A 14,641-nucleotide genomic window follows, 5' to 3' on the forward strand; every position below is an offset into this window, starting at 1 on the left:
TGTGTGTGTGTGTGTGTGTGTGTGTGTGTGTGATGAAAGACGTGGTCTCTAATACAAGTAATGCTTGTATACAAAGAAGGTACTTAAAAACACATGGTGCCACCTTGACCAAGAGTAACACATTCAGTTCTTGCCTTTCCCTGAAAACCTAAGGGTGGGAGCAGAGGCTATGTCTTTGTCCTGGGGACTGGGACCTTTGGTTCAGGCAGTCTACTCAAAGCTAAATCCTACCAGATTGCTTCTGCTGCCTTCCAGACTTGCCTCAAGCTTTTCTTATGAATTTGAATACACAGAACCTCTCTGAAGTCTAGGGTCCATGTCTCCTTGGCTGGACATCCATAAAGTGTCAAACCTTACATAACCATAAAAGTTGCCTGGGGGTCCATGAAAATGGAAAAAGAAGAAGGAGGAGGAGGAAGAAACAGAGGAAGAGGGAAGGAGGGAGGAAAGGAAGGAAGGAAGGAGACAACCTTCAGCTCGTGAGAACATATTTTAGCTTTCAGAATGCTTATATCCTGAGCCTTCACTGAGACAAATGTGAGTAAGAATGGATTCCTCCTCTTCACAGAGATAAAAATAACTACACAAGAATTCTTGTGAAATCACACAGGGTTTGGAAACATGGCTGGGGCAATATTAGATTTCAAGTACCATCAGAAGGTGGATCCTGAACTCGGCACTCTGGGTCTAACGAAGACATATAATTAATATCTCTCATTAATGGAGGAATCTCTATTATATATAATTATATATATAATATTATATAAATATGTACTTGTATAATATATAATAGCCTTTACCTCTTAAAAATTATTTATGAATAATTGCTTGCTCCTTTGATTTACCCCTTTCAGATTTATTATTATTAACAGAGATTGTGACATAATATAATATTATTAATGTTGATTATAATAAAATGAAAATAGCTTGTAATAGACACTCTATTCCATAACTTGATGAAAACAAAAACTACCTAAAATATATTATGCTTTTCCTCCTATATCGCTACAGACCTAAATCATATTTTTTAATAGCTATAGTTTTCTGTTGTGTGGTGGCACCAGAATTGTAATTGTTCCCTGTTTTGACCATGTACATTGTTCTATCTTTTTATTTCTCTCTTTAGTCAACATGTCATTATTGAGCCCAAGATTATGGTGCACTGAGGATAGAAATTGGAGAAATGAGGAGATGAGTCATTTTTCCTGTTATACAGCTTAGTTGGCCACAAATAGAGAACAGAACCAGACTACAATAAAACACCTGTGTGTGCTTATTTCTGAAGCCATTATAATAATAATAATAAAAATAATAACAACAACAACAACATATTGCAAACATGTCAACAAAATTAAACTTCTTAAGGGCAAAATGGTATCATATTTTAATGAAAACAGTGTTTCTCTACATATGTTTTTATTAACTGGACTCTAAGTAGGTAATCAGGAGTTCTTGCCATTGCTCTAGAAATGTACATGGCTTCATATGTTTCCATCCTATATATAACCCTAAGTAAGAGAACATATACAAAAGTTCACTTTATTCCCATTTTTCTAACAACTAGGGAAAAGAGTGAAACAGTATCACGTTAGCCTTCTTTTTTGAAAAAAATAATACTAAGTAAAAGTGACAAATGCATCCAGAATGAGGCCTTTTCCCCAGACCTGAATGCTTGCCTCTATGGGTCTGTACAGAAGAGAAAAGTGCCACAGGAAATTGATATCTTAGGAGGAAGGTTTACAGAGTTAGTTGAAAAGTTGAAGATAATTTAAGTGCCAACCTTTCTCTATTCTTTCCCAGATCATAGTGTTGTAAGGGCCATGTAAAATGTACCAAGAATCCTCTTAAAAATAAGTTATCAAAGAGCCTACAGAGTGTAAACCCAGTCCAGTATTCTGTATCACAGGACTCCACAAATGAACTTGGAGTCATGTTTTTAAAAGGCAGAAGGTAACAAATGCTCAGTGATAACCCTGGATGAGGCATTTGGCTACAATATGAGATTTTTGAGGCCCTGGCTGGTTGGCTCAGTAGTAAAGCATCGGCCTGGCGTGTGGATGTCCTGGGTTTGATTCCTGGTCAGGGCACACAGGAGAAGTGCCCGTTTGCTTCTCCACCCCTCCCCCTCTTGCTTCTCTCTCTCCATCTCTCTCTGTGTCTCTCTCTCCCTTCCCCTCCTACAGCCTTGGCTCAATTGGAACAAGTTGGCCCTGGGCCCTAAGGAAGGCTCCAAGGCCTGTGCCTCCAGCCCTAAGAAGAGGCCAGATGTGAGCAATGGAGCAACGTCCCAGATGGACAGAGCATCACCTCCTAGTTGGAGGACATATGGGAGTCTGTCTCTGCCTCCTCTCCTCTCACTGAATATAAAGAAAAGAAGAAGATTTTTGAGTCGTTCGTCAACAGCCTCGTAAGATAGAATCTGTGCTTCATATTCCTTGTATCTAGAGGTTTCTTGCAACTATTTTCACCACAGAGAAAAAATAAACTACTTATGGAGTAGAAAAATTAAGGAGAGGCCTTTAATTATAAACTCTTCTAGTCAGTGTTTTAGTTGGAAATAGTGGATTCTGATGAACTGAAGAGGAAATAAAATTTAATGGTCGATCTAGGACAGATCAGTGGTTTTCAACTCTTTTACACTCGGGGACTGGTGATAATAGAAGAATTAGTACGGGGACAGCTAAGAAAGAAATTGTCCTGAGAAATAAGTGATTTCAACTGAGATCTGGGTGTATAATCTTCATCCAACATGAGGGTGGCTAACTCTTTTGTGAACTGGCATGGGATTTCTGGCAGACTGGTTGTTGAAAGACACTGGGGTAGGTCGTACAGTCTCGGAGGCCAGAGAGCAAGGCTTGGGGGACAGGCAGGAGCCAGAGAGGGGTTGCTGACCAGCACAGCCACAACTGCAGCCTAAGACCAGATGAGCTGTCATCGCCTCCGGGGCCAGCATGTTTTACTGCTGCCGCTGGAGAGGAAGGTTACTTCTACTCTTCAAAAATGATTTATAAACAATTGCCTGCTCCTTTGCATCGTTCTCTTCAGATTCAAACTCCTGGCCAACAATGTTGAATGTGTTTATTTAGGTCTCGTGCTTATTCTCTGGCTGCCAAATGTGAGGGTCAGAGCGTACAAACGTTTTTGGCTTCTGAACTAGCAGGTAATAGTATATACACAAACACATGGAAGGAAGGAAGGAAGGAAGGAAGGAAGGAAGGAAGGAAGGAAGGAAGGAAGGAAGGAAGGAAGGAAGGAAGGAAGGAAGGAAGGGAGTCAGGGAGGGAGGGAGGAGAGAAAGAGAGAAAGAGAAAGAGACAAAGAGAGAGAGAGAGAGGGAGGGAGGGAGGGGAGGGGTTAGGGGAGGAGAGGAGAGGAGAGGAGAGGAGAGGAGAGGAGAGGAGAGGAGAGGAGAGGAGAGGAGAGGAGAGGAGAGGAGAGGAGGCAAGGCAAGAAAATCAAATGGTATTCAAATATTGTGTTCCAAAAGGGCCAAATGGAGATGGCAAATGTCCAATCTAGTAAAGAGACTGCTTCATCCACAAGCCTTCCTACATAGCCCTCGCCCCAACTGTCTGTTTCCTGTCTGCATTCCTTTCCATGACCGACCATATGGTGTCTAAAGTGGCATTCCCGGGGTCTGTTTCTTTGACGAAGTGAGCACCACATAGTGTCCAGTGAAGAACACGCATACCGATTGAGACAACAGTGTGAGTTTGGGAGTCTCTCCATCTCACTGAATCAGTTTGTTCGCCAGTTTCAGTGGCACTGCTCACACTTCCTTGACTGTTTCAAATGATTCAGAACACGCAGAGTAACCATACAATACCTGAAACCTAATTTAATTAAGCTAGCTAGGTATATTGCTATTGGGATTTGCTAGTTTTATTTCGAATTCTGTGATTTGCTTTCGGTAATGTCTTTATGATCCTTTTTTTTTTTTTTTTTTTTTTTTTGCTACTTAAAGAAAATTGACTTTTGTCTTTGTTTCTTTGCAATGAAGCTGTCCAGGCCAGATGTAGCTCCTTACCCACTTACTGTTGAACACTCAACCATCTTTGAAGATGGCTTAATCACATCTTTTCCATGTAACCCCTTCTCTTTCAGATGTAATTCTCAAGATCTTATATTTGTGAGCTTTGTGCCTTATTCACACCTCTGTCACAATAACTAACACTTCTCTGCACTCTATGTATTTGCACGCTGGTCCCCTTGGAAATCCACTAGCTTAGCTTTTGGCTCCGGAAGCCAGAAAATGCTTTCCGAAAACGTGAGGCTATGGCTGTCTGCACCACTGGTGCCCAATGTGGTGCTTAGAACCTAAATAATTGCAAGGACTGCCTCTTGAAATAAATGAGGATAAAAGCTCTACTTAGCTGAGCTGACAGCATCCTCACTATTTTGCATAGAATATGCACAGATGTTTGCAAACCATTCCTTATCTAGTGGCTTTCATATCTGTTTGCCTATCACATCTTCATAAACACATATATTTCTGGGAAACAGAGAATATATTTGAAGCCATGGCTCCACCCTGCAACACAGAACACATCCTGTGGGGTTGCTATAAATGTTAATTGAATCTAATTTGATAATTATCAGAATTGGAACATTATGTATACTCTTAGGAAATTAAACATATATCACAGAAGAAATGAAAACCTCTCTACCCTGATCCTATATAGTCCAGGGGTCGGGAACCTATGGCTCTCAAGCCAGATGTGGCTCTTTTGATGGCTGCATCTGGCTCGCAGACAAATCTTTAATAAAAAAAATAATGTTAAAAATATAAAACATTCTCATGAATTACAATCCATTCATTTCCTACTGCTCATGCTCATGGTTGCGGGTGGCTGGAGCCAATCACAGCTGTCCTCCGGGACAACACCAAATTTTTATTGGATAATGCGTAATGTACACGGGTCGTTGTATGGCTCTCATGGAATTACATTTTAAAATATGTGGTGTTCATGGCTCTCTCAGCCAAAAAGTTTCCCGACCCCTGCTATAGCCCCTGCTTTGTGTCGTAAATGTAAGAATTTGGCAATTACGAAGTGTTACATCCTCACAAAGTATTTTTTTTCAACGAATGCAAACGTCTTTATCATTTTTGAGATGCTAAAAATACCTTTAAAATGAACCTCTGTAAGAAAGCACCATGCTAAGAAAGAGAAATAGATATCTACAGTTTTTTTGCAAATATCTTCAACACAATTTTAAACAGGCATTTAAAATAATTGAGTTGTGAAGTTTTATTTTCGTTATCAAGTTGGTATTCTGAAAAATAGTTGCCAATTAAAAGAAAAACACTTTCCCATATATAATATATAGATATAGATAATATAAAATAGTTTTGTACATCCTAAGACATTTTCAACAAAGGAAAGCTAAAATGAAGTCATTTGCACAATAATAATTTTTATAAATGTGCTTCAGCTCACATTGTAAAGCACACGCAGAGAAGAATGAAGACATCTAATATATTCATAGCTCAAAGGTGGATACTTGTGTTTCACAAACAAGCAGTTCATTTAGAATCGATACAAAATCATTGAATAGACGTCATATTTAATGTTTCAATTGTTCCCTTAAAATACAAATTGGAAAATAGAGTAAGTCTCTGACTTTCGCTCAACCCCACTGTTATTGGGTGACATTTCCAATTATATATTTGTCATTCTTTCTCTTGCCTTTTGTAGTGCAAGTAGATTGGAAAAAAAGTAAAGAGAAAAATAGTAAAGAGAATATATTTTAAATATTAGGTATTCATTTTGAGAGGATTTTCAAAATATTTGTCATTGCCTTTTAATTTGTGGGAGGTAGCAGTTATGGATAAAACCTTTACAAATGCATAGAACATATATTTTCAATTCTGACTTAATCTTATTCTTTCTCTCTCTTTATTCCTGCCCCTTCCTGCCTCCCAATACAGTCATTTTCCAGGTTGTCAAAAGATGGATGGTCGCCAGGGCTAGTTTGTCATGAAAGGTGAAATCAAACTAATAAAAAAAAAAAAAAAAAAAAGCTTGTGCATGAAGCCAGGCAGCGCACGCGTCAGTGGGAGTTTCTCCAAAGTAACCTGACAGACTTCATTTGTCTCCTTGCTGGGCTAGCCCTGCTATTACCTGTCATGACTTCCGGCCACGCCCCTGCCTGGCTCCTCCCACCTCTGCTCCAAGTACCGCAGGCTGGGGGCACCACTGAGGCCATGGACCATCTAGAATTTCCCAAGTGCATCTGACTTGTAGAAACTTCTAAAAATGCTTCTCTGTCCACCTCCCTGCCAAAGAACTGTCACTTTCTTGGAAAGTTAAATTTGTCACAAGGAAAGAAAATTTCACCATAGCCTGTTTAAATAAGTTAGGAAGTAGGATCTTCTCCCTGATGCTTTTTCCACAGCAAGCAATTGTATCAATCATTTTATTCTCTGAAATAACAATTTATTATCCATGCAGGAGGCCTCGGATTCAATCTGCACAGTGTTCTGAGTGTCGCATCAGATACTGAGACCTGTCATCTGTCTTTATCGGGGTAATCACTCTGCTCTTGTCATCAGTTTTTAATAATAAAACTATTTATTACCTCAATAATTATTTATGACAAGGAGCCTGCCATTGGCATCATGAATAAATATTGATAAATGGCTTGGTTAATAAACTGATTCTGTTTAAGTGACTTGGAGAACGTGGGGATGAGAGTGGTATTATTACAAAGAGTTATTTCAAGAAAATTATGGAATGTTATCTGCTATTGAAAAATATATTTGCCCAATGGGACTCCCATGAAAAGAAAGTGAGAAATCAAATTTGTAAAAGGACAAAGATTCAGCATGACAGACTGAAGAATAAATATTGAACCATAAAAAATACATATAAAAATTTCACGCATCTAACCTAGATGCCAAATTAAAGTAAATGAATTGGCCTCAGTTTGAGGCATTGCTAATATATACATATACATACACATATACTATACATATGCATATGTATATGATAATATATATATGTGTGTGTGTATATATATAATATTGCATATATATTATATTGCATATATATATTTAAGTGAAAGTCAGAGATTTGGAAACTACATTAAAAACATTTTTTTTTAAAGTTGAGATCGGCTCCCAAGAGCCACAGATTTTTTTTAAATGCCTTTCATGACAGGCTGGAAACACAAATTTAAAATGTGAGTCTAAAATAGTGTTAAATCTCATTCTCAGTAGGAACACATGGATATAATTTTAACTCACAGAGACGACTTCCCTTGGGTCAATTTTCTGGATATCACAGAGGAATGAAAGCATGGCTAAGAGTGACCAGGTCAGTGACACTGAGTCATAGGATATTCAACTGAAAAGTCAGAGTGCTGGCCCTGGCCAGGTGGCTCAGTGGGTAAAGTATCGACTCCGCATGCCAGAGGTCACCGGTTCAACCACTGATCAGGGCACAGGCAAGAGGGAATCACTGAGTATGCAACTAATGGAACAACTAAGTAAAACAGGTTGATGCTTCTCTCTCTCTCTCTCTCTCTCTCTCTGTCTCCCAAATTAATAAAAATTAATTTTTTAAGGTCACTTTCATAGGGGGCTGGTTCAGACCTCTCTGCCATGTTCACTGTATGGCATAGTGGGCTCAAAGAGAAACACAAGAGAGGGGAGAGGGAATTCGGAGTGGACAAGAGATGTTACACTATTTTTTAGGACTTTACAGGCAAAGTCGAGGAGAAGAGAGCTCAGGCAGAGGGGAGAGTGCGTGCCAACACCCTGCAGCAGGCGGATGTGGCACGAACTCTGCTCCGTCAGAGAAAGCCCGCGGCGCTGGACCCCAGAGAGCAAGCCATGCGCACAGCACCGGAAGAAGGCTGGCCAGCAGCAGACCGCGGAGGTCCCTGCAGGCCAGGGTCAGCGGGGCTTTCATCCTGAGAGCCGTGGCACGGGCCTGGAGGTTCTGGGGCCCGGGGTGAACGGCAGGATCTACTTTGGGGAACAGTTCAGGCTGGTTATAGTTCAGAGACTACGCCAGCAGAGGCCAAGACCCAGTATGAAGCCACGGCCATCGTTCGCGTGCAGGCTGATGGAAGTGACGTTAGGCTTGAAAGAACAGTGGGGAGGTTGAGTGAAACAAGGTCAGCGGAAGCAGTGTGGGCAGAAGTAACCAGGCGACACAGGAGAGTGTGGGCTTCTTGAGCCTTGCAAAGACACTCCGTTGTTGCTGGGGAATTGAGCACCAAGGGGGCGTTGTGGAGGACGAGGGCCTGCCAGGGTCTGGAGCCCCAGTGAAAATACTTACGGATCCGATCCTTATTCTAAGCAGGACTGAAACATTTTAAGGAAGAGTTTTGAAAGCTCACTGGGTGAAGGAGCAAAGATGAAAACAACAGGTGGTGAGACCACTGCTCTGTGCAAAACTGTCTTAACCATTTTCATAGGGCAAAGGGTCTTTTGGACAATGCTTTCAGCCAAGCAGTTAGGACTATTCAGCAACCCCTGGGTTATCATAGTGCCTGACATGGGACGAGCGCCTCTGGAAGGAATATATGTTAGATTTATGCTGAATGGTGCAGATTTGATGATGACCGAATTGCGCCCCCTACCCAACTCCTTACACATCACTAAACCTGCCCATCTTGAGATCTACACCATGGCTCTGTGATTGATTAAAGCTGGTCAAGAGCGAGGGCGAGGCTGGAGATTGGTTCTGTCAGAGCTCCTGTTTTGGGGGAAGAATGTTCAATTACAGGGACCGAATGTACTCACTCAAGACACCTCGAGACAATCAGAGAAATCAGCCACCTGAATAGAAACCACAGCACTCTGCATCATTTCTCGGGCCTTTTATCAAGGCTTACCTGGGTTTCTGGGGCTGTCTGTTCGGTCAGTGGGTTGTTTCTATCCAGTGCCGACTTCCGGCTTCCCCGTCCTCACCGCCCGCAGGATTCTGATTGCAGGCATGTGGGGAAGGCTGAGGCACTGGCGTTAAAATAAAACTCTCCAGGCCCTGGCCGGTTGGCTCAGCGGTGGAGCGTCGGCCTGGAGTATGGGGGAACCGGGTTCGATTCCCGGCTGGGGCACATAGGAGAAGCGCCCATTTGCTTCTCCACCCCCTCCCCCTCCTTCCTCTCTGTCTCTCTCTTCCCCTCCTGTAGCCGAGGCTCCATTGGAGCAAGGATGGCCCGGGCGCTGGGGATGGCTCCTTGGCCTCTGCCCCAGGCGCTAGAGTGGCTCTGGTCGCGGGGGAGTGACGCCCCGGAGGGGCAGAGCATCGCCCCCTGGTGGGCAGAGCGTCGCCCCTGGTGGGCGTGCCGGGTGGATCCCGGTCAGGCGCATGCGGGAGTCTGTCTGACTGTCTCTCCCCGTTTCCAGCTTCAGAAAGGTACAAAATAAATAAATAAATAAATAAATAAATAAATAAATAAATAAATAAATAAATAAATAAATAAAATAAAACTCTCCAGATGACTGTGACACCCATGCAGGTTTGCCAGCCTCACTCACTACACATTAAGCATTTAATTAAATGGAAACAACATGAGGGAAGGTATCTCAGCATTTTGTTCCTTCAACCAGCATGAATGAAGCATCTGTTCTCTTGCTATCTGTAGCCATGACAGTGGGTGAGAGGAACCAGAAATAATACATACAGGAAAACAAGAAGAAAGCTCCACGCAAAACCCCAAGGAAGATCTGCCGTGGAGAGTGGACAAAGGAGGAAATGGGGGAGTCAAGGTCAGAGATGTGGGGGGGGGGCGAGGGAATCTGTCAAATACTTCATAATAATTATAGTGCTTTACTAACTTTATTTCATTTCTGCTTTTATCACTATTCAGACAAAAATGTTCAAAAAACATTGTGAAATGGGGCTGAATTTACATATTGTGGCAATTACCTGTATTTATGGATAACCACTTAGAGGTTTTCCCCCATTACCCTGAATAATTGAGAATTGGCTATAGAGCAGTTTCCTTTCCCCGCTGAATAAAGGTACTGTATTTATATCATCCATTACCAGATGGCAGACGTAATGTGCGGTGGTGTGTGTTACCTTATCTGAAACTTGAAACTCCTTTCAGGGTTCAAGCTCACCAGTTAATAGAAGATAATCTGTTTGGAGCATAAATTTCAAGGAGATGCCTACAATATATCTTCCCTGAGCCTTACATTTGCCAAGATAGTTCCGGCTGGAGTTGGCTTTATTAGTACCAACCATTTGCACTAGAATGCCTGTGACAATGATAAAACTTATACATTATAGGAACTGTGTTGGACCTACTCTATTTTTTTCACATTCATTTGTTTACTAACAGACCTTAAGATAGAAAGCTTTCAAATCATTTGGCAAAATATAATTAAGAATCACTCAGACATGTAATTTAATCAGAGGAAGAGAATACATAAAGGTTATAAATGACTTCACAAATGACTTTAGAATTCTTCTTCATACTCATTCTTTTATGATGGAAATTAGGAAAGTGCGTTCCATGGATTTTAACTGTTTGGTTTTCATAGTATTTAATTAATTAAAATACAATCCATGTGAGTAACCTAAGTTTACAAAGAAAACAATTATAATGTAATCTCTTTAATGTCCAAGCCTCTAACTGGTGTCTGAGTATTGTGAACGTAAGGCGGCTTCCCTCTGAGATGATAATAACACTAGTGGATATGGGATGTCACTTGTGGGATCATGTTTTAATATTGTCTTTCCTCCCCCAAATCTCATTTTGAATAGCTCTTCTGTTACGTAGAATTTTAGATTATGGAGATTCTTGTTTACTTCTTTGTCATTCTTTCCAAGCATATGAAACCAAAGGTCATTTTAGACCAGTTCTAATTCTGCTTCTCAGAGAAAGGTAAGTGATATTCCTGTTTCTTTCCTCCTCTGATAGAAAATTGCTTTTGAAATCTAATTCTTCTTTGCTAAATCAATCAAATATGGTCACCGAAGTGGAAAAATATAGACAAATGGTCCAAATTTGTATTGGAAACATTAAATATGTAGTCAGAGGAGAAACACTATCTTGAGCAACCAAACCTCAAGAGATAGCCTCTGAGGATAGTTGTGATGGGAAAACATTCAGCAAACATTTCAGAATCCATCAGCTTGGACTCAGTCCCTGCCATCTGTCTTTCTTTACAGACTAGGGATGCAATCCAATACGACAAAGGGCGTCATCTAGACACCCTGATGCTCAATATGACCCTCGTTTTTGGTTGAAGTGATTCTACAATGATTCCGTTGTAATTCGCTGTGGTTTGAAGGAGGCTTGCGTCTTTTTCATGACATATGTCTCTTTCCTTATTTTACTGTTGCCAAAGTGTTTGTCTATCTCTGCCGACTAGATATATGGTGACTTAATCAATAGAACATTTTCTTTGATGGACAACAGTCTTAAGCTTGATAAATGACATATTATTATTTTTTTTTTGTATTTTTCTGAAGCTGGAAATGGGGAGAGACAGTCAGACAGACTCCCGCATGCACCCGACCGGGATCCACCCGGCACGCCCACCAGGGGCGACGCTCTGCCCACCAGGGGCGATGCTCTGCCCCTCCGGGGCATCGCTCTGCCGCGACCAGAGCCACTCTAGCGCCTGGTGCAGGGGCCAAGGAGCCATCCCCAGCGCCCGGGCCATCTTTGCTCCAATGGAGCCTTGGCTGCGGGAGGGGAAGAGAGAGACAGAGAGGAAGGAGGGAGGAGTGGAGAAGCAAATGGGCGCTTCTCCTATGTGCCCTGGCCGGGAATCCAACCCGGGTCCCCCGCACGCCAGGCCGACGCTCTACTGCTGAGCCAACCGGCCAGGGACAATGACATATTATTAACTTCACTGAACCACTGCTCATCATTCGTAACATCTAGAAAATAACTAGTAGTTAGAGCTTTGGAGACCTAGGTACACAGAGGCTAAGAGAATAGCGCATTCATACTCCGTTCTTGGAAACTTCCATCTGACAGTTTAAGGCTGTGCGACTTTTGATAAGTATCTGAAACTCTCCCTAGCTTGTTTCCCATCTGTGCACTGGAATCATTTTTTTAAAAAAAATCTATTTCCTTCAGTTGTGATGAGGATTCAGTAATCCATACATATGACATGCCTAAAACCTATGTCTAGAACATAAAAGTTTGGTAAATACTGCAGACTGTCGAGTCTTTCATGCAATAGCAATGCCTTACAAAAGGCTTCGCTCACAGAAGCTTGATGAATTCTTCACCCTTGAAAACACCAAGTTTGTCATTAGCAACTTTGTGATCACAGAAGTTAGGAAAACAGTTTGCAATAAGGTGTGCACAATCAACACGTAAACAAATGTAAATAACTAAGCCTGAGGATTTTTTAAAATGTTGATCTTCAAGTCAGAATAACGCTAACCCAAAGACTTACAAATAAACTACCCAGTATACTCTGTTATTTCTCTGTTGCTTTATTGAAGCATCCCTTGCTTCAAATGATTCGTTTCTGAACAGTCTATTTTATCTTGAGGTTCATTTTACTTTTTAAACATGATATTCAGGTAAATGCAATATATTATGATGGCAAGCAAAAGAGCAAACTCAATCACCTAGTTAAAAACCTAGATTCTAAATAAACACATATATCATCTTATGCGTTAAGCAAAAACAGTTGATGCAAAGTCCATGTGCTTTATTCTAAAGTATGAGAATCACTCTCATGAACACAATTAAAAGTCTATTAATTTAATATTAACAGAAAATAAATGTTGATTTTATAAATATTATTTATAAAGTAAAACTGAATTGTGTTAGAAGAGATAGCTAACTTATACTGAGGTTTTCCATCAAAACTTAATATATACTTACTTACTTATATGTATTTTTCAGAAAATTACAATAATTCCAAACCACTTTGAATTGTGTAACTATTACAATAATTACAAATATATTTTTTGGGAGCTAGTGAAGGCATGCAATAATTTTCTATTTGAAGAAACAGTACACAGATTTGGTACTTAAAAAAAGCAAACTAGAGAGATTTTTTAAACTGTATCACTCATGAAATAACAATCTTTTGAAATTTCTAAAAATGAGGAAGGAAAATACTATGGGGTTATAGGCATAATAATGGTCTGCCAATGTTGCCCATGTCCTAAACCCTGGAACCTGTGACTACATGACTTTGTAGGACAAAAATGAGTTGGGGTTATAGATTAAATTAAGGTTGCTAATCATCTGTCTTCAAGAGAGGCAGAGAAAGGCAAAGTGTTCTGGAATATCTCCATGAGTCTATTTTATTTTATTTATTTATTATTTTTTTTAATTTATTGATTTTTAGAGTGAGAGAAAGGAAGAAAGACATAGAGGAAGAAACACTGACTTGTTGTTCCACTTACTCACACTGTGCTCTGTTGTTTTTGGTCTGTGCCCTGAAGAGGAATTGAACCCACAACCTTCCCATATTGGGACAACACTCTAACCAACTGAGGTACCTGACCGGGGCCTCCATTGGCCTATTTTAATCACATAAACTCTTAAAACAAGTAGAGGGAGGTAGAAGATTAGATCTGAAAGATGTATCTTGAGAAAAGTCCCAAGTGACCTACTATTGCTGCCTTTGAAGATAAAGAAATCGGGCCACTAGTCAAGTAATGCAGCCTTCTCCAGAGGTTGGAAACAGATCTCAGTTTACAGCCAAAAACAAAACAAAAAAAGGGGCCTCAGCTCTACGACAACAAGGATCTAAATTTTCTTAACGACCTGAATGAGCAGGGAAGGAATTCTCCTCTAGAGCCTCCGAGGAAAAATGCAGCCTGCTCATACCTTGGCTTTCGTCCACTGAGACCCGTACCAGGCTTCTCATCTACAGGAACTTAAGATAATATATTTGTGTTCTTTAAGCCACTATGTTTTATGGTAATAGAAAATGCAAAAGAAAATGAATCCAGTGCTTAAAAGACAATCTAGAGATTTATTAGAGCACATCCCTCTGAATGAAAATCTTAAATAAGGCAAAGTTAGACTCTTTTACTTCTTGAAAGGGTTCTTTTGTAGAGGTGGAAAGATTGCTTTCTGGTTCACAGAGTTATTTTATCTATTGATTTAGTAGATGTTTGTTGTTTCTGTCAGGTTTAAAGACCTCACCGATATTAGAACAATATCAACATTTGAAACTTAGACTTCGACAGTAGGTTGGTGATCATACAACACCTCCAAAGCAAAGTGCATATAACACTTACTACCAGGAAAATAATAGCAGGGAAGAGGAAAAATTAATTTTGTTTTAGATGATCAGGATGTTCTTGACCCGTCAGGTGGCTGTTAGAGAAATAATTAAGAATTACTAGGGTTTTACCAGCTAGAATTAGATCAGAAGGTTGCTGTAAGGAGTAAGAATAGATGAACTGTGACATCAATTAGAATATACAGTCCTATTTCAATTTAATTTATCTGCATCTTTTCCTCTGTTTAAATTGCATTTGCAATGTCGATGAAAGTTTTCTATTTAAGCACTTCTAGGGAGAGGGCACTCAATACCTCAAAAGTCAGTTCATTCTATTGTCCGACGGCTTGTATAAACATTAACTTTAGAGTGAAATGAAATAGGCCCTGCTCTAATTTCTAGCCACTGGCTTTTATCCCACTAATGCGGGCAACTGAATAAAAATATTAACCAGATTTCCCAAAATTGTCC

The sequence above is a fragment of the Saccopteryx leptura genome, chromosome 9, assembly GCF_036850995.1.
Source record: "Saccopteryx leptura isolate mSacLep1 chromosome 9, mSacLep1_pri_phased_curated, whole genome shotgun sequence".
Taxonomy (NCBI): domain Eukaryota; kingdom Metazoa; phylum Chordata; class Mammalia; order Chiroptera; family Emballonuridae; genus Saccopteryx; species Saccopteryx leptura.